The following is a 21108-nucleotide window of genomic DNA, read 5'->3' on the forward strand; positions in this document are numbered from 1 at the left end:
GCATGTCAGCGCTAAATCATTCTCACTTTTGCTTCTCTACAAGAAATTAGCAGGGTGATTTTCAGAATTGTTTCCTCTCTCATCTTCACAGTTTAAAAGCACATATTCTTTTAAAGGATCCTTTTTCTGAGATTTCCCCTAATTTATATTTCTTATTATTACAATACTATGATTATTCTTTGAATTATAGTTCTTTGAAAACTAAAAATTCTCTCACGTAAAATCAAAAGCAGTATCTTTTTTGGCTAAATCAGAAACATCTAAAAATATCAGTGCATTCATGTGAAGAAATACTTCTAAAATAATTCAGTTATGTAATTAATATAATTAATACTTATCTATAAACATAATAATTTTAAATAGTCACCTGGCTTCTACATATTAAAAAAATTCACTTTTAATGTGAACTAATTGTTCTTGCTTTTAATATTTTAGGCCACTTGGTCATTCTGGCATTTTATGGTAGAGAATACGTTGAGTTTGGCTCATGGAAGGAATATGAGGTAATTTGAACACATGTTCTTTATAAATAATGAACTGTGTGTACATAATACAGAGTATTTTGAGATGTCATATATGGAGTCTCGTGTCTGAATTTTTTCAGTAGTAATTTTCTTTTTTCATATTTTGATGTTTTTCTTTTCTTGATGGTTGGCAATAGTTAATATGGTGAAGAACTTTATTTTCTATCACTACTATATATGTTTTCAAGAAAAAGTATTATTTACATAGTTATGTGTTTTCAGTTTATATTTTTAAATGCTTCAGTTAACCTAGCTTTCTGTGGTGCTGTAAAAACCACAAGAGAATTCCTTCCTTTCCACCTACCAACTTCCTATCCCAACTAATCCTGCCCCAGGTAGGATTAAGGTCATGCTGCATTTAAAAGTCATAACTGCCACACAGAGTTTATAGAGGAACAATAAAGAAAGAGCACTGGAACTCCGATAATGTAAAATTTTCAGGCACTACTCAGAGTGGATTGAGAGCACAAATATGAGACTCATAGGTTAGTCTTTTCCTGTCCTTTGATACCCATATGTGACCCTGTGTGATGTATGGGTTTGTCATTCTAAAATGGCAGTCAAATAAGTATATATGCCACATATATTTTCATAGTGGTTTCATAGACTAAGCATTAAGCCTATATCAAAGTAAGTTTCAATTAAAGGTAGAAAAATAATAGTTGACTTTATCAAATTAAGCCAATGATACAGTAGCATGCTTATCGGTAGATATTAAGTATTTGGTAGAGTAATTGGTTAATACACTGCTGATGTCATAATTCCCCTACTCGACTACTCAGTAATAGTTTTGTTATGTAGGAAGATGCAGCAGCTTGTTTGTGTGAACTTCTGCTTCCACTACAAACAGTACTTTAAAGAGAGGTCTTCCACTGGCATTCAGAAAGATGAAAAAAGCAGGAGTCAGGGTGGGGTGGATAGGTGGGAAGGGTGTCAGAGGTATAGGCATAGTGTCTGTGAGTACTTGTAAGCTGTCATCATCATTGGTCTTTGAGGTTATGTTTGCATCCAAATTACTTCCTTACCTTTCCAAAGAGTTGAAACGCAATTGCCAGCCCATTGAGGATGATCAAACGTTGCTATTTTAATGTTTCTTAATTTTTGATAAATGAAGCTTATATTATTAAAATTGGTATTATTTAAAAATAATGTGATTTACTTTTTTGTAAGCATGTATAATCTAGCAAATTTTTGAAAAGTGTTAATTATCTTTAAATACTACACTTTAATTTCTAAGTTCTAAAAATTGTGTTCATATTGTTTCAATCAAAGATGTGATGATGAAATAGAATCCATCAGTCTTCACAGGGAACAAGGTACTCCTTATTTCAATTTGATGTATGGTCTTTGTTTTAGTAGCCATGGAGGATACTCTTTAGTTTCTTTGGGAAGGTAAACACTCAATCTGCTAGTTAAGAGACAAAGCTCAAGGGAAATAAGCTGAAGCTGTAGCCTCCATTTCAAACTTGTGGTTCTGCGTAAGTCCTCTGTAAAGTACATCAAAAATTCCTCTATGCATTTTCTACAATTTTATGGATCTAAAGTTGAAAGAAAAATTGAGTGGTTTTGTGTCTAAGGCCTTGACAACATTATTTATAGTTGGTAATTGCATTTATGTATAGAAGTTACAATTTCAGAGTTACATTAATCTTTATCATAGGTAGTATATTTAAAGGGACTTAGTACCAACTCTTTTAAGTAGTTTTCCTAGGAAATAATTACAGTTTTATTATACTTCTCAAACCATTTGAGTTGTCTGTGTCAAACAAACCAGTTGGACGTTCTTTTCCCTTATCACTCAGTTTTCATGATTGAAGATATTTGACTATGGGCATTGATATTATACCTAATAATTGTGAATCTTTTTATGGATTTGGAGAAAAGCGTTTCCATAGTATACTTTTATTAAAAGTGCTTGCAAACTTATTTATCAAAAGTAGTTTAGAGGAAATTAATCAATAGATTTGTTGGTGAAGTCCTTCTCTTGGTAAAGTAATAGGAAATGAGCTTATCTTAAATTATCTGAGAGAAGCAGTAGAGAACAATTCTATATGTGTTTCTCCTTCCCTCTTTTTCTCTTTTAATTTGATTTTTGGACCTCTTTTCATTTTGATAACATTAAACTCCTTTGTAGTATGTGAAGTAAGGAATTATCTTGGGAATGGGAGTGGTAGGAAAAGAAGCACGTTTATTTTAAAATATTACCTAGCCTATAGAACAGTAATTATAATATGCCTCATATTTTGATAGGTCATGCTACACAAAGGTCATGCTTTACAAAGCTCTTTTGTGTGTAGCATCTTATTTAGCTTTTCCCAACAGTAAGTTATATGGGGAAGGAATTGTTTCCAAATTTAGGATGAGGAAACTGAGATAGAAAGGTCAACAAACACTTTTCCAGATCTTTTGACTCTTACTCTAGTATTTGTATCTACTCTATTAATAATTTTTAAATCATATTTTTAATAATTTGAATTTTCAGGGGACACCTTTGGAGGGATAATTGGAAGCAGAGCAGGTCCATTTTTGTCTCTTTTTAAATTAGGACTCTGAGTAGTACTTTACTGGGAGACAGGGTTTCAAAGCTGCTCTCTATATTGCTTTTCTAGGTGGAAGGACTGTAAATTAGAGTAGTAATCTATACCTCTCTTTTTGTTATTGCAGTTGCTAGAAGTGATGATCAAAGTTATATGCTGCTTTTTCTAATGGCATCGTGGATATAGAAATAAGAATTAGACTCTTGGCAGTTTCCTTTACTTTTATTGCTTTCCACCTAATATTTACTGACTTAATACTGTACACAGGATATACAAGTTACTAACCTTTTACCAGGGCCAATAACAATTGGTCTTTAAAGAGTAGTATAGTTTTAAAATATAAATGTGAAAAATTATAAAAAAATAGAAACTGTCCATATTAAACATAGCATGTCTTGGGCATAAAGTGACATTAGTAAATATCCTCATTCTTTGTACAACTTAAAATATTGCTTGAATTTCATAACCCCAAGCCTGGTATTTAATTAAGTACATTGGTTGTTAAAAGTAATTTCCATAAGCTATTGTCTGTTTATAGAACTTTGAAAAGTCTAGGGTGGGCATGGTGGCTTGTGCCTATAATCTCAGTACTTTGGGATGTCAAGGTAGAAGGATCCCTTGAGCCCAGGAATTGGAGACCAGCCTGGGCAACACAGGGAGAGCCTGTCTCTATTAAAAAAAAGAAAGAAAATTCTAGGTTATGATAGCATTTATAAGTAATGGTAATAGTTTCTAGAAATGGCTCCTTCTTCATATTGTAGAATTCTAGAGTCTCTGATAATAATGAGCTCCAAAATATGTTTTTACTTTACCCAAATGTGCATTTAAATCTTATTGTAACAGTCTATGAAATTACTTATGTGCACATAGAAAATAAATCGTATCAGGGGCCCATCAAAAACATGATAATATTTAATAAGGGTTAGAAGTTAATCACACAAATTCGAAGTAATTGTTTAGACTCAAATCATAGCATTCTACAAATTGAATATGTATTAGCAATTTTGTACTTTTAGAGATGAGCATGAATCTGGAGTTTAATATTCAAAAGCTGGTGATTATTATTTTTCTTTAACTTGGTCTTTGAGCTTTTAGTTTAGAGTACTAAACTAAACACTCTGAACTAATAAAGTTTCATTATTTTGTCCATAGTTTATTCTGGACATAAAACAGTTGGAGAGACCCTGAAAAGGGCAGAAAAAATGGGTATTGACAGCAGTGAGAAAAGATTGGAGCCATGGAAACTATTTTGTATAGGAAAGGAGAGGAAAGAACTTAAAATTAGTTTTCAAATTTATTTGTATTTCTCTTTACTCTTTGTTCCAAACTCCCAGGTAAAATCGATAAAAGCAGCATAATATGTTAAAGAGAGCCGTAACTTGTTGCCTTGAAAGCTTTTAGAAAGGGTGATTTTTATTTGTCATAAAGAAGACAGTCCCTAAAAGTTCACTGGGCTCTGGAGTAGGGTATAGAGGAATATTTGGTAGGTCATACCCCACAAAAATCTTTTAAGACCAGAATAGTTAGTAATTCATCTAAATAATATCTGTATTATTCTTTTTTTTTTTTTTTTTTTGGTTTGAGACGGAGTTTCGCTTTTGTTGCCCAGGCTGGAGTGCAATGGGATGATCTCTGCTCACTGCAACCTCCGCCTCCTGGGTTCAAGCGATTCCCCTGCCTCAGCCTCCCCAGTAGCTGAGATTACAGGCGTGTGCCACCATGCCTGGCTAATTTTGTATTTTTAGTAGAGACAGGGTTTCTCCACGTTGGTCAGGCTGGTCTCAAACTCCCAACTTCAGGTGATCCACCCACCCTGGCCTCCCAAAGTGTTGGGATTACAGGTGTGAGCCACTGCACTCAGCCAATATCTATTATTCTTAAAAGTCTTTACCAGGTTTAAAGTTCTTTGATTATAATTCTGATGCTAATTGCTTGGAAATGTATTGCTATATATTTATGAATATTCTCTTATAACTAAAGATGATGCATGTAACTTTTGCAGATTTTAAATTGTTTTTCAGAGATAAACTAAGATAAAAATTACAAGTTCATTTCAAATTTGGGATTATAGAGATAACTAAAATTCTTTTATTCTGAGAGAGATTACAAATTCCGTATTATGTACACTTTAAAAATAATTGATAACAAATACAGAGGGAAGCAAAAAATTAGTCAACAAGGTGAGAATGAAGTAGTATCCTTTGGCAAAGTGGTCTAGCGTAAGCAGCTTATGGTTTTTTGAGTCAGTCAAACCTGAGTTTGACTATTGGTTCACTCACTTACTAATTCAATATTCTTATGTAACATAAGGACATTAATTGTTACCTTGAAGACTTGTGAAAATTAAGTAAAGGACTTATGCAAAGTGCGTAATCCAGTGCCTGGCACAGAATAGTGCTTCAGAAGTAATAGTTTCATTCATTTCTTATATAAATGTAAAAGTTTCTTCAGTAGATTGGGTTAGGAAAAACCAATAGAACAGGGAGGTGATATAGGGGCAGAGTTAACTCCAGTCATTTCCAGGGGGAAATGGTTTTCAGTATGTTTTTTATTTTTATTTTTTGCATTTACTATTAATTTAATTAATTTTGTTTTGAGACCGTCTCTTGCTCTGTTTCCCAGACTGGAGTGCGGTGATACCATCATAGTTCACTGAAGCCTTGAACTCCCTGGCTCCAGCAGTCTTCCCGCTTCAGCCTCCTGCCTTAGCCTCCCAAGTAGCTAGGACTAGAGGTGTGTCATCATGCCCAGCTGTTTTTTTTTTCTTTTCTTTTTGTAGAGATGGTGGGGTGGGGGGTCTCCCTATGTTGCTCAGGCTGGTCTTGAACTCCTGTCCTCAAGTGAGCCTTCCTCTTTGGCCTCCCGAAGGGTTAGGATTACAGGTTGAGCCACTGCTCCCAGCCTTTGTTTACTATTTAACTGCCCAAATTTTACTATATTCTGTGGTAGGCAACAAAAACTTAATTGCTTTATTACCTTAGGGAGAAACCAGTTTTGGTCCTACCTGGATTAAAAATCTTCAAAAACTTGATCTGCTTTTAGTAAGAAAGCTACATAGAGTTGTAAGTAGAAAACCACATGTGAACTAGAAAATACTAAATGTTTTCAGATACTAACTTCTGGAGAAACTCCCATCTATCAAAAGGAAGTAAATGTGTACTTAAGAGTTAAATGTGACAGATACATTATTTTCTTGCAATTTATGGTTAATCAACTCTCATTTTGTTTTATTTTGATTAGTGTAGTTATCTTAGGTCCCTCTGACCACTACTCATCCCTACCCACCTCCTTCTCTGTAAGTCTACTGACTCCTTTAGCTACCTTGCATTGTCTTGTATTTCATACACTAGCTAGCTAACATTTCATAACAATAACTAGTATTTATTAAGTGCTAGTTGTGTGCCAGGCACTGGGGTAAGCACCTTATATGAACTCATTTAATTTTTACGTGCTGCCTCCGAGGGAAGTAGGTACTATACATCCATGATCTTTTATATTCATTTCTGAAATTCAAAGGGTTTGAAAATGGTTTCCTATGTTTATAGCAAACTAATTTGGCTGAAAAACTTGAACTAAGTGAGGTGAAGCTATGTAAGGGTCTTTATATATCCTATGTCTGGAACATTATTTTTATTTTTTGCTACAGAAGCATTAGTGTGTATGATTATGAGTTGCTGCCCTATATTCACCTGGGATGTTATATATATATATTTGGTATTACTTCACAAAATTCAAAAAATTTTGAGTTGTGTAATATATCTGGCCCATAGATTTAGAGTAGGGGGTGGTGAACCTGTTTCATTACTCCATTTTGTAGATGAGAAGGCTTATACTAGAAGACATGAGGTAAATTCCCAAGTTTATAAATACTGTGTTAAGATATCAAGTAATTTACTCAGGTAATGCATGTATAAAATCAGACTCAAACCCAGCAGTTTACTCCAGAAACCGTACTCTACAGTGTTGCCACGGCAAGATTGGCACTGGTATGTATGTCTTCAACTGACACAGTTGCTGATCTTTACTAATAGAGGAAAGCATATACCTGGATATCTATAATCTGGATTTGAATGTGAATTACTGTGCTTTTGTAAGTATTTTAGATATCAGTGTGTCTGATTATAGAGTTCCCCTAAGTATAACAGAGCCCGGCCACTATGGCCTATCTTAGGTAGAGGTAGAATCTGGTTTTTCTGTTTTCACTTCTTTTCCCTCCTTTGTATTATCTGTGTCTCATTCAGTGCCATAAATTGCATATTTTGGTTTTATTCAACAAATATTTATTTAATACTTGTTATGCAGTAGTCTGGAAATACAACATTGAGCAAGAAAATGGTACCTGTCTCAACAGGGACACTATTGTTATTATAGATTGGACATATCTTGGTGGGGTACCCCATGTTGCAGCATATTTGACATCTCTGGGCCAAAATGGCATTAGAATCACTCCCCTCCCTGCATCATTGTGACAACTAAAATGACCCTAAACATTTCCTAAAGTCTCCTGTTTGGGGGTCGGGTAGTGGTGTATCTGGGTGATACTCAGGCTCAGCCCTGAGAGAGTAGTAGCTGCCTACTTGCCTGCCCATCCACTATCCAAGTGGAATAATTGATTTTAAGTATTTATTTTTGCTAAATCCTGGCATAATGCAAAATAAACAGCTGAGAGATCTATGAAGCAAATAGCTAAACTGCTTATACTCTTGGTACAATGACTAAACTCAAAAGCAAGATTGGTTATGGATAGTCTACCCATAGCTAATTGAGAATTCCCATTAAACTGTGTAAATAATAAGCATAAGTTAATAAGCTCCCAAGTGGACATACCAAGTGATGCTGGATTTTTTTTTCAGTTATAGAATCAAGGTCTCTAGACCCTTACATATGCAAGTTATTCAAAGACATATAATATGGCACACTTAGCATAAGTGTATTTTGTAACACTTATACATATCTGTTTCATTTTCATTTTTAAGTGACATTTTAAAATAAATTCCCATTCTAATACATGTGAATAGAAACAACTATGAGGGTTTTATGATTTTGAATCCATCATTTGAAAAAGGAATAAAATGTAAATCTTCATTCAGTATCCATATCAGCTGTTTTTTGGGCAATATTTTATATTAAACGTAATTAACATTCAAAGTTCACAGAACCTGTTCATGCTTATGATAGTTGACATTATTTTAAGTGAAAACAATTTTATTAAATTGCAATTATAAAAGTTTGTATATGCTTAATGGGAAGCATTCAGAAAATATAGAAACATACAAAGAAAGTAAAAATATATATATTCTTGTGCTCACAGATGACTACATATCTGCTTGAGCATTATTGTCATGTCTTCTCGGGATTTCTCTGTGAGTGCATATGTGCTCACTCTGGCACTCTTTGGTGTGCTTCTGCTTGTGTGTGTATGTGCTCTTTTCTCCTACAAATCAAAGTTTATTATGAAAATTGGGTCATACCATTTGTTTTTTTACTTTCACACTCATTTTGAATATCTTTTAATGGTAATGAATAAAATTTTGTATCTTTATTAGCATTGTATGTATGTATCATGTATTTAAACAATTCTCTACATAGACATTTGGGTGGTATCCTATACAGTATTTTGGCATGTATGTGCATCTTTGTGTAGCTGTCCAATTATTTTCTTTATATGAATTCCTAGGAATGGAATTGCTGAGTAAATGCTGGGTACATTTAGAATATTTTTATCAATTATCAGATTGTTCTCTAGAAAGGTTGTACCATTTCATATGCCCAGCAATAATGCTTTAATGTTTTGTTTCTTTGTTTACTCTGACACTGGATATAATCAGTCTTTTTATTTTATTTTTTTATTTTGGCAATCGAATAGTTGAAAAAATCTATTTGGATTTGCATTTCTTCAATAACTAATGACAAAAATACAACGAATTCATTAGCTGTTCGTATTTCTTTTGTTGAGTTTCCATTTATATCTTCCGTCTGTTTTTCTGTTGGGCAGTTTCTTTTCCTCTTCTTAAATTTCAAGATCTCTTCATATTATAGGATATGGAAATTTGTGATCCATAATGCACCTATTTTTTTAATTTAAAAATGATTCTTTTTGTTTTAGTGATTTTTGTATGTAATTTTTTTTTGCTTTTTATTCCAGTTGATGTCCCCACATTATAACATGATCATTATAATTCAAAATAATTCATTAGATAGGTGAAATATTAGATTTTCTTTTTAAAAAATGTACTTTTCAGATGGGAAACTATTTTCTTGATGTGGAAGGTTAAATTGTTCATGTTAGTTAGATGTGTTTGCTATGATTACAGTTTTAATAGCTGTATATAAAAATAAGGATTGTGAGAGAGAAATCCTTTGATATAGTTGAACGACGTTGCATTAAAGCCAGATAGCCTTGGCTTTATTTGTTCTTTAATTTATCCAACAAATATTTATCAAGTGCCTATTAGGCATTAGATGCTAAGAATGGATTTTTCATTTACTAGCTGTGTAACTATGGGCAGGTTACTTAAAGTAGCCAAGTGTCAGTTTCTTTATTTGTAAATGAGGGATAATACCTGCCGTATTGAGTTATTGGACAACAATAAATTGTAGTTAGTGTTATTATTCTTCATAGTAACAAAACATAATGTAATGTTAGCTTGCTATTATATATAATATTGCTGTGGTAGTAATTTAGCATATAGGGTAATTGATGATGATTATAATTTTATTAATAGGAGAATGGAGCCTAGCTAGGTTGATTATACTTACCATCCTGTCAGGTAAATAATATTTCCTTATATTTGTATAGCAGTTTACAGCTTTCAAAGCTCTTGTCTTATTTGTCTTATTTATTCTACAGCGTTCCTCTAAGACAGGCAGGGCATGTATAATTTTTCCTGTTTTACAATACAGCAGCTGAAGCTTAGAGAAATTAATTGACTTGTCTAAGGTCATATGGCTTGTAAGTGATTAACAGGTTCCACTTATAATTAAGATTCCCGGTGAACCTAGATTGACTCTCATTGTGGGAAAGAACAGAGAATAGAATCTGACTATAATTGCCCAGTCTTCAAGCTTTAGCCATTTTATAGTTTCTTGTGGTTGTGTCCATTCCAGTCATCTGAACATTGGCCTGCATGTTTTAGTTGTCTGTTACATTGATGGCATTCATGCTCTTGTGAAGTCACTTTCCTTTCAGTTTGGTTTCGGCCTGTAGCTTGTTTTAACGAAGAGAATGCAAAGGAACTAAAGCTCTTCCAGGTCTGGGTGCAAAAAGGCCCGACAACTTACGCTTTTGTGTTTTTGAGAGACAGGATCATCATGTAAGAAATCTGACTGTTCTCCTAGAGAGACCCAGTGGAAAAGAGGCCACATGGAGAGGGAGAATTTCTGAGATTACATGGAGAGAGACACTCAGCCATGCTAGTATCCTAGCTGATCTCATTTCTCACCTGCTGGCTGAAAGCAGTAGTATGAATGACCACCAGCAAGATGAGTGTAAGAACTGCCTAGCTGAGCCCTGCTCAGATTGCAGAATTATGACCAAATAAAATGGTGGTTGTTTTGTGCCAGTAAGTTTTGGGGTGGTTTGTTACACAACAATAGAAAAGCAAAAGAAACATGCGACAATATTCTTGAAAATAAAAGCCTTGCTAAAAGATGTTTACTTTTCTCGGCCTACCTTGACAGTTTTTGTCTTTCCTTTGGCTTGCCAATACCAGCTAACAAAAGAGAAATGGTAGTGAACAACTCTTTTCTCTTCCAGAAGCCCATGATTTTGGCCTATACTTGGGTGAATCTGAGGTAAACTCAATCTCTGTTCTGAGTCTCTTCAGAGAAATCTCAAGAGATAGGGTTGCCTCCTAAGTCAAGTGTCTGATTCTTCTTTTCTGTCGATTTCCTACTTCCAGTTTTCTGTGGTTTTAAAAAAATTTCTTACTATCAGAGTATAGTTGGTTTGGCCTCAGTCAGCCAAGTAAGACAAGATGGACTAGGCTTTCCTCCTCACTTTTACTTGTTTCCGTTGTCCCCAAAAGATTTGAGAGGCCGTTTAGGACTGAGAGTGGCTCTGAGACCAGTAATCACCTTTGTTTTTGATGATTCACATATTAGTTAACAGGAAAGATGTGATAAATTGTTTATGCAGTTTATTTTTTCCTTTCTTACAGATCTGTTTCACTCTCATTTAAGTACTGAAATACAAATTTTTTTCATAAGTTTCTATTAGAGATAAGAATCAGTGATCTAAAAATTTTAAGTATATTTTTAAAAAATCAAACTAAGTGAGGGTTTTTTTTGTTTGTTTGTTTTTTTTTTTTTTGGTTAAGATCTTTTTGTCCTGAAAATTATAAATTCACAGTATTACAGAACTTGATCAACTTCCAGGATGGTGGAGTGAGGGCCTCAGTGAATTTGTGCTCCCTATACAACAACAAAAATATGGGTAAAATAATGAAAATCAGCCATTTTAGAATTCTGGCAATTAAGCAGGAGTATGAATTGAAAATCATCTGTCCAAGAGAAAACTAGTGAATCTTGGGAAGACCAGTGGGGTCTGTGATATTTTAACTTGGGGTTATTCTCGTCTCTCTCTCCAGCTTAGTGGTGTAGCCAAAAGCTGGCAGTATTGCAGACAATGGAGAGAGCTGACCACTTCTGGAGCTCCATTAAAGGCACCATCCCCAGAGCATAGTTAATATTTTATCCCAACTTGCAGCTCCCTGGGAAAACTCTTTTCAGAGAGAGTGGTTGGATATTTGATTTGACTCTGAACTCTGCTCAGTAGGGGGAAGAAAAAGCTTACCCCCAGGGCATTACTGAAACAATAGCAAACTGTTGGCAAAATGTCAACTGCCTAAGGCTGTGATTTCAGTTGAGGCAAAGGAAGAAGCTGGCCAGGAATTTAAAAGGAAAGTCTGGAGAACTAGCCAACTATAGGGAACTTTGGAAAGCTCTGGCATATTCCTGGGTATTTAAAAGGCTGTACAATGTGCAAGTCTGTACACATGCCCAGAAAAGACCTGGGAAAGGAGAATGTCACCTCTGACTGATCTTGAGGCACTGTGTAAACAGGAAGTGAAAATCAGTGCTATTTGTAAGCTTCCTGAAGTTTGAAGGTATGACTTCTCATGAAGATTTCTTTGGCAAAGGGTAGAAGACATATAGACAAAGCATTTAAGGAAATCTTTTAAATGATCATTGGTTGACTACTACATTTTACTGGTCCAGGTATGACTTCTAGGAAGCCAGGCTTACAAATAAAAACAAGATCCTTAAAAAAAAAAAACAAAAAAGTTCTAGCAGAGAACTCGGTGGCCACACACTACAGGGAATACAGGATCTGTAAAATTCGTTCATGAAAGTATTAAAGAGGCAGCATCAAGAAAAACAACACACTGATGATTAAAAAATTTAGGGGAATAATGTGGAGCAAGCAATCTGATGTGAGATTTGTTAAAATATATTACCTAAAATGTTCAGTTTTAACAAAAATTGAGAAATGCAAAGAAACAGGAAATATAACACACAGAGACAAATAATAATAAAAAACTAACAAAAAAAGTGCCTGTGGGAGCCTAGATTTTAGACTTCATAGTCTTTAAGTTCACGATTACAAATACATTCAGAGAACTAAATGAAACCATGTCTAAAGAATTAAAGGGAAGTATCAGAATGGTATTTCACCAGAGAAAGAGTATCAATAAAGATAGAAATTATTAAAAAACAAGGAAATTCTGGAGCTTAAAAGTATAATAACTGAAATGAAAAATTCACTAGAGGAGCTCAACAACAGATATAAATTGGCAAATGAAGGAATCTTTTAACTCGAAGTTAGGTCAATAGAGGTTATTCAATGTGAGGATCAGAAAGAAAAATGAACAGTCTCAAAAGACTATGTGACTCCATTAAATGTTGTGCCAACATGGACATTATAGGATTCCCAGAAGATGAGAATGAGGCAGAAAGAATATTAAAAAAAAAAAATGGCAGAAAACTTTCCAAACTTGCTGAAAAATATTACTCTATGCTACACATTGAAGAAGCTCACTATCCAAGTTGAATAAGCCCAAAGTGATCCATACTTAGACCCAGCATAGTTGAATTTAAAGAAAAATCTTGAAAGTAGCAAGAGAAAAATGACTTGTTACAGAGAATCCTCAATAGGCTTAATAGCTGACTTACGAGAAACCCTGGAGGCTAGAAGACATTTTCAACGTTGTAAGAAAAAGACTGTCAACCAATAATTCTCTATTTAGCTAAACTTTTCTTCAAAACTGAAAGTGAAATTAAGACATTTCCAAATAGATAAAAACTGAAAGGATTTTCACGAACTCTAAGAAATGTTAAAGGGAGTCTTTCAGGTTGAAATGAAAGGACACTTAATGGTAAATTTTAATCCGTGTGAAGAAATAAAGAGGAATGGTTAAAGGTAGCTACAGGCATTATGAAAGACATGTATAAAAATACATGTAAATGCATTTTTGTTTGTAACATTTTTTTCTCCAGTTATTTAAAACACAACTGAATGAAGCAATTCTTATAAAGTTGTATTGATGGGCTTATGATACATAAAAGATGGATTCCTTCATAGTTTTACAGATATGGTTCTCTTCTGGAATTTATAATACAACATGAATGCATCACTATCTTACAAGGCAGAGATAAGGTGCTGTTTGTCTTTGCCTCTAGTTTCTAAAATTGACTTGGTTTAATGGCATCATCTTAATGGTGATTGCTGTCACTGAGCTACTTCATCTCTTCCTCTGTTTTCAAGCAGTCCATAAATACTAAACTTCGCATCAATGCTGATAAACTAGCTGCCTTCCAGTGCCCTATATTTGATGATCCTCTCTTGGCACTTAATAAGTTCAGCTTATAGATGATGTTTATGATTATATTCTGTGGGCGGCAAGCCATCCAGATGCCGAGGCAAGAGACCAAGGGCACGAGTTGTTCCAGTGTAATAAAATATATAAAACAACAAGAGTTATACTAGATCTAGATCATAGACATGATTATATATGAATATCATATGAATTATATGTATATATTTATATATTATATATGAGTATCATTAATAATTAGTTTGTAGCAATTACTCTTTATGCCAATATTATAATAATCCTCGCTCTATAATCATAACCTAGGAAAAACCAGACCATACAGAGATAGGAGCTGAGGGGACATAGTGAGAAGTGACCAGAAGACAAGAGTGTGAGCTCTCTGTCATGCCTGGACAGGGCCACCAGAGGGCTCCTTGGTCTAGCGGTAACACCAGCGTCTGGGAAGACGCCTGTTGCCAAGCCGACTGTGGTCTAGTGGTAGCGTCAGTGCCAAGGGAAAACCCCCGCTACTTAGCAGACTGGGAAAGGGAGTCTCCCTTTCCCCAGGGGAGTTTAGAGAAGACTCTACTCCACCTCTTGTGGAGGGCCTGACATCAGTCAAGCCCGCCCGCAGTTATCTGGAGGCCTAACCGTCTCCCTGTGATGCTGTGCCTCAGTGGTCACGCTCCTAGTCCGCTTTCATATTCCATCCTGTGCACCTGGCTCTGCCTTTTAGACAGCAGTAGCAAAATTAGTGAAAGTACTAAAAGTCTCTGATATGCAGAAATAATATCATAATATTATGCAGAAATAATAGCGTATGCTATTGCATACGCTATATATGCGATATGCAGAAATAATAGCGTAAGCTGTCCTCTCTCTCTCCCTCTCTCTCTCTCTGCCTCGGCTGCCAGGCAGGGAAGGGCCCCCTGTCTAGTGGACATGTGACTCATGTGACCTTGTCAATCATTGGAGATGACTCACACTCCTTACCCTGCCCCTTTTGCCTTGTATCCAATAAATAACAGCACAGCCTGGCATTCGGGGCCACTACCGGTCTCTGCGTCTTGGTGGTAGTGGTCCCCCGGGCCCAGCTGTCTTTTCTTTTATCTCTTTGTCTTGTGTATTTCCACAATCTCTCGTCTCTGCACACGGGGAGAAAAACTCACTGACCCTTGTGGGGCTGGACCCTACAATGTTCAAGATGAAGATATAATGCTTATAATCATCCATTTGTAACTGTTTATAGTTGGCAACCTACCTTCCTTCCTTCCTTCCTTTTTCTTTTTCTTTCTTTTTTTTTTTTGGAGACAGGGTCTTGCTCTGTTGCCCAGGCTGGTAGTGCAGTGGCACAATTATAGCTCACTGCAGACTTGATCACCTGGGCTCAAGCAATCTTCCTGCCTCAGCCTCCTGAGTAGCTAGGACTATAGGCGTGTGTCACCACACCCAGCTAATTTTTTACTTTTTGTGGAGATGGGATCTTCCTGTGTTGCCCGCGCTGTTCTTCAACTCCTGGTTGCCTCAAGTGATTCTCCCTCCTTGGCCTCCCGAAGTGCTGAGATTACAGGCATGAGCCACAATACCTGGCTGCTAGTTTGGTCATTTTCTGTTTCGCAGACATTTAGATTGATTAGGGTTCTAATGGTGTATTGTTGCAAACCTGTCTTTGATTCTTTTAAAGATTATACTGCAATATTTTGTGGTTTGGGAAAATAAGCACTGTTTTTGGAGACAAATCTGTACTCAGAGTCTTGGCTGCCACTTGTTGGCTGGCTGACTTTTAGATATGTTTCTTCTGAGTCAGTAATCTCATCTATAAATTGGAGAGAGTGATACTAAACCTTTTAACTTTAATTTTAAAAGCGTCATTGATATTATGAGCTTCTATGAGTTTGTGTTTTGGGGAAGTCTTATAACCAATGAGACAATCACGGAGTTTCCTTCTTGCAAATGGTGAAGGTAAAGGAACTTTGAAACTTCAGTGGTACTTTCATAGTCTGTATTTGACAAGGGATCTTTTCTGATGAGATTGGTTCTTGTAGTTTGACTGTTAATAGAAAAAGTCAGTTAAAACAGGTAGGTCATAAAAAGTGCTACATACTTCTCACTAACATTTTAACTTGAAATGTGCAAAATGTATAAATAGACTGTTTTTGTGACTAGGACCAAGGGCCTTTTTTTCAATATAGGCTTGCTGATTGGAACTGCAAGTCTTATATATTATATAAATCTACATCTATAACAAATCATATCCAGTTTATGCTGTATTTCTTTAATATAGATTAAAAAATTGAGACACTTGCAGAGCAGTGGTTCTCAAAGTGTGGTTCCCAGCCCAGCAGCCTCAGCATCTTGGGAATTTCATAGCATCATGGGAATTTCATAGCCTCAGCATCAGGGGAATTTCATAGCATCAGGAACTATGGAAGGTGGGGCTCAGTATTCTATGCTTGGCTTCCATGCTACATTTTGAGAAACATTATATTCTACATTTTATTATTTTTCCCAGTTTTAAAAATATTTCTCTTATCTTTGCCTATTTCAACAGCAGTGTTTTGTAGTGACTTGCCTTTATCAAGTATTTTCAATGCGTTTGACTTAGTTTTTAAAGATACAAGACCTTTTATTTTTGCTTTTATGGTTTATGTGATATTTAATTAAATTAGCTAATTACAATAACAATAAAACTCCCCTGTTGAGGTTTTGGAACAAATATTGTTCTGGGTGAATATACAGCTCAGCAGCTGGGAGCAGAAGTGTTGAGGGGCATGCTAGAGAGACTCCTGCAGGCTGTGAGTTTTCAGTATTCTGTGGGCATCTGTCAGTATGGTTAAAGAGGAAATGAACAATGTGGGTTTACATAGCAAGCTGGGTAAGTGAAGCTTGATCAAGAGAGCTTCTCATGTGTATTATTCTATATAGGCTTATACATTTCTTGGATCCATTTGTCTTTATAACCCCTAATTAAATATGCATGTTTTAGACTTTTGTTAGTCTGTAGGCAGTCTTCTTGGCTAGACCCCAGAGTTAGAAATATGTTTTTAGGGATTTTCAGATCTCTCAGGTCAGTATTGTGGAGAAATAAGAGAACTCAGTAGTTCATATTAAAAATATGTGCCTGTTACTATGACACCAAAGGGGAAACTCTGTAGCAGCTAATACTTGAAGTAGAAAACAGATGGAAATCTTCTTCTCTAGCCTAAGACTGCAGCTTTTGCCCTGGCTTATAGTGCCTACTTTGATTTGGGAAATCCAATTATGTGTGGAGATAATTCCACAGGTGAAGTGTTTGCCTACCATTGAGATCCTTAAGGGATATTTAAGTCGATCCAGACTCTGGCCTGCTGAATTGAAACTGTTGCTCCTCAGCAACATTCTAGATGGAGTTTTGATTGAGCTACTTTTTTATGAGTGTTTTAATTATTAGTATATTTTTAACCACATTGCTAATCTCACAAAAGGAAAGGGCCTGAATAGCCTGTCTAAGTCAACTCTGGATCATCTTGTTACTGCAATAGTTGGATCGTAATACTGCTGTGCAACATTAATAGAAAACTACATAATGTACAGAAAATAACTATTGCATAGGAACATCAGGATACTATAGCAACTGTCCAATAAAACAGCAGTATTGGTCCCCCTGAAGTTGTTCAGATAGGGATTTGATAAGCCTAGTATTCATTCTTCACTGACACAGCAACTCAATCATTTCACTGACAAAATAATAGTTGCTACATATCTGATTTAACAAAGAAATGAATGTTGCTTAAATCCTTAAGATAGATTGAAGTTTTTGTTAGGGATAGGCTCTAAATCCATATCTTTTGTATAGTATAAATTGTGATTCTGTATTGGAATTACACTTCGCTGTCTGGAGAAGTGTTTATAAAAGTAATGAAAATTTTGGTTTCAGGCAAAACAAAAATTAGAACAAAAATTATACTGAAAATAATTATTACATAAATTTTGAATGATAACTATGAGCTATTGACATATATGTATTATATCATTTTCTCATTACAATATCTCACTAGGGTGTGTTATCTAGATTTTATAGATGGGGAAAATTGAATTAAGAAAGAAAGTGACTTGCCCAAGGTCATTTAAGTAGTAAGTGTTGGAGCTAGGATTTGAGCTGTGGTCTGTTTAACACTAAAACCCAAGCTTTTAAATACTGCTTTACACCTTAATATCCGGTGCTTTAATATTCTTGGCCTTCTTTCAAAAACTTCCCCCTTCCTGTCAATTCCGGAGATAACATTCAATAACTTGACAACAGTGACCTTTCTAAACAAATACAGTGTGTTACAGAACCAGATGGCCTAAGATTATATTTTATTTTTCTGGCTCAAAATAAATTGCCTGCCCTAAGACTGATAAAGTCCAAAAAAAGACCCTTCTGTGTCCCAGGACCCCATCAGGCCACATGGCCAGCCAGTGCTGTTTATCATAAGTCAGCCACGAGTAGAAAACCTTATGTCTTTATACTACAATTTAGATTAGGACCTAATGAAGGGGCAAGAAGCTGGTTTACTAAATAAGATCATTCAGTAATCGCAGTGCATTTGGTAGAAAGATTCTGAAGAAGTGAAGACGGAATTCTAGGCAGTACTACTGTCTGTTCTATAAATTGGATGTAAGGAGCAGGCTGATTTATAATTCAACAAACTCCCAAATTAGGCATCCCTTTTTCCCCCTTGCTGGTATTTAAGGAGGATTTTTTGTAATAACTAGCCACCTTATTCTTGATCATTCAAAATCTGGGTGAGAATTTTCTTAAAAGTCTTAGACAGATATATTTTAAACGTAATTCTATATTGGGAACATAAGTTATTATGCCACACATAAGCATAAACAATGCTTTCATGAGTTCAATTATACTTAATGAATTTCACACTTAGAGAGACAAGTTTAAGCAGGGTAGGCATAGAAATGTTTCAAAGATATGTTGAAGCCAAACTTGTAATTGACAGTCAGATATAGTGACAAAAGAAACACTAGACTTGGAGTTAGGAGACCTCTGTTTGAGACTTGGCTTTACCATTACTCTGTAAGGATCCTTGAGCAAGTGATTTAAAGTCTCCGAGACTCAGTTATTTGTAAAATGATGCCAGAATGATATTACTTGCCTTCTTTTATTGCAGGGTTGTTCTGAGGACAAAGTTAGGGAACAGGTGACAAAGGTACAGTGATATACAAATGGATGCTGTTATTATGGCAGCATCTAATATATATAAGGGTAAATGTCCTGAGCTGTGAGTGGGACAGATTCGCCTTTAGAATTGCTCTGCTGTTTGGTAATTTGGTGCTTTGGGCCAAGGCACCACAATCTTTTTGAATTTCAGTACTCTCATCTGTATAAAATAATCAACATCACAGATTTGTGAGAATTACATTAATGTAGATACTATGTTTAAATTTTTGTAAAATAGTGATGGGGTAGGAGTTATTATCTTGAACAGATTTCAGAAAGTTAGAAAAGAAATAGCCAGAGATTTTTTATGTGTTCCCAAACATCTTAATAAGATAAATTACTCGTAGAATGTTAGAATGCTAGAAGAACCCTTTGAAGGTCATCTATCTTATCCTGCTCATTTTAAGACAAGGATCACCTCCTAATACTTTTGTCAATTGTGCTCTGTTTATATGCATAGATGATAACATCTCACCAGCATCATCAATTGTAAAGGATAGCAACTGTCTCTCAATCACAATAGATACAGATTTCTGAAAATGTAAAGCCATGTCAGAGAAGAACTCTGGAGCTAGTATCGGGCTGTGAAAAGAATTTGGGCTTTGGCCTGGTGTGGTGGCTCACCGCCTGTAATCCCAGTACTCTGGGAGGCTGAGGCGGGTGGATCACGAGGTCAGGAGATCGAGACCATCCTTGCTAACATGGTGAAACCCCGTCTCTACTAAAAAAAAAAAAAAAAAAATACAAAAAATTAGCCGGGTGTGGTGGTGGGCACCTGTAGGCCCAGCTACTCGGGAGGCTAAGGCAGGAGAATGGCGTGAACCCAGTAGGCGGAGCTTGTAGTGAGTCAAGATCGCACCACTGCACTCCAGCCTGGGCGACAGAGTGAGACTCCGTCTCGAAAAAAAAAAAAAGAAAAGAATCTGGGCTTTGTTGTGAAAAGTTGAGATGGAATCTTGCCCCTGTCAGTTGCTAGTTTGTGACAGTGAAATATTTACTTAGTATTTTGTGGCCACATAGCTATGCTGTTTTTGTTGTTGTTGTTGTTTTAACCTACCATTGTTGTTTTAACCTACCACATAGGCTATGTCTGTGTCTATACTTAAACCTGACTGGCTCTCCATTTTTGCATATCATTCTTTGGATCTGAGATGTGTTTGATTTTTATGCTATTTATACTAATGATTCTTGACCTTCTCTTTCTTGTCTCTGACACATTTGAGATTGGGGATTACAATAGTGATCCCTGAATATTGCAGGGGTGCTTGTGGCAAATCAGCATCTAGGAGTTGTAGGTCAGGTGTACTTTGAAAAGACTTCCTTTTTAAGGCTGGTTTAGGGACTCACACATGAGCTATAATTTTTTTTTTTTTTTTTGAGATGGAGTCATGCTCTGTCGCCCAGGCTGGAGTGCAGTGGTGCGATCTCAGCTCACTGCAACATGAACTATAATTTTTAAAACTATAATTATTTTGGGTCACATGTCATGTTTTTCTTTCATTGTTGATTTTGTACGGTTGAATTTATCTATATTGGTGTCTAAAAAATTATTTGAAAGCTAACTGGACAGTATTTTAATGTGAAATTGTAAAATAGTTTTAAGTGTATTCCCATGAGAAGAACTGTTCCAAAAAAAAAAACTGGAAAATAATATTTTATCATTGACCCAGTAAAAACAAGTGCAAAAAAAATTTATGTTCACAATCAAGAATAATGACCTTTGTGCACTTTTTAGAACACAGTATTGAGAGATTTCATAGTTTATATATTGACTTTATCTTTGACTTATTGAAAATATTGTTTTCATCCTTATTGGGTGTCCTGGAAAAATACCGAAGTTGATCCTTAAATTTGAAAAAAGAAAATTCAAAAGCAAGTATTTAGTTCTGGATTCTAATGGTACTAGACTAGGAAATAGAAGATTGGTAGGTAAAGAAAATAATGTATATGAAATAGTATATGAACACAGAAGCATAAGATATTTGTGTTCCTACATTGAACACAAATTCAGTATGCATTTTCTGTCTTTTTGCAGC

The 21108-nt window shown here is 35.4% G+C and overlaps 1 protein-coding gene across 11 annotated transcripts in view; it reads left to right on the forward strand.

Moving 5' to 3' along the window:
• RFX3 (regulatory factor X3) overlaps positions 1-21108 on the forward strand; it is a 314864-nt gene that overhangs the window by 36987 nt on the left and 256769 nt on the right. The window contains exon 2 of one of the 11 annotated variants that reach the window (XM_054519992.2): positions 436-503. The exons of the other annotated variants lie outside the window; for them this stretch is intronic. The gene's annotated coding sequence lies outside the window, so the exon portion shown is untranslated. The remainder of the gene's footprint in view (positions 1-435; positions 504-21108) is intronic. 11 annotated transcript variants of the gene reach the window in all.

This window comes from Pongo abelii, chromosome 13 (genome assembly GCF_028885655.2).
Source record: "Pongo abelii isolate AG06213 chromosome 13, NHGRI_mPonAbe1-v2.0_pri, whole genome shotgun sequence".
Lineage (NCBI taxonomy): Eukaryota > Metazoa > Chordata > Mammalia > Primates > Hominidae > Pongo > Pongo abelii.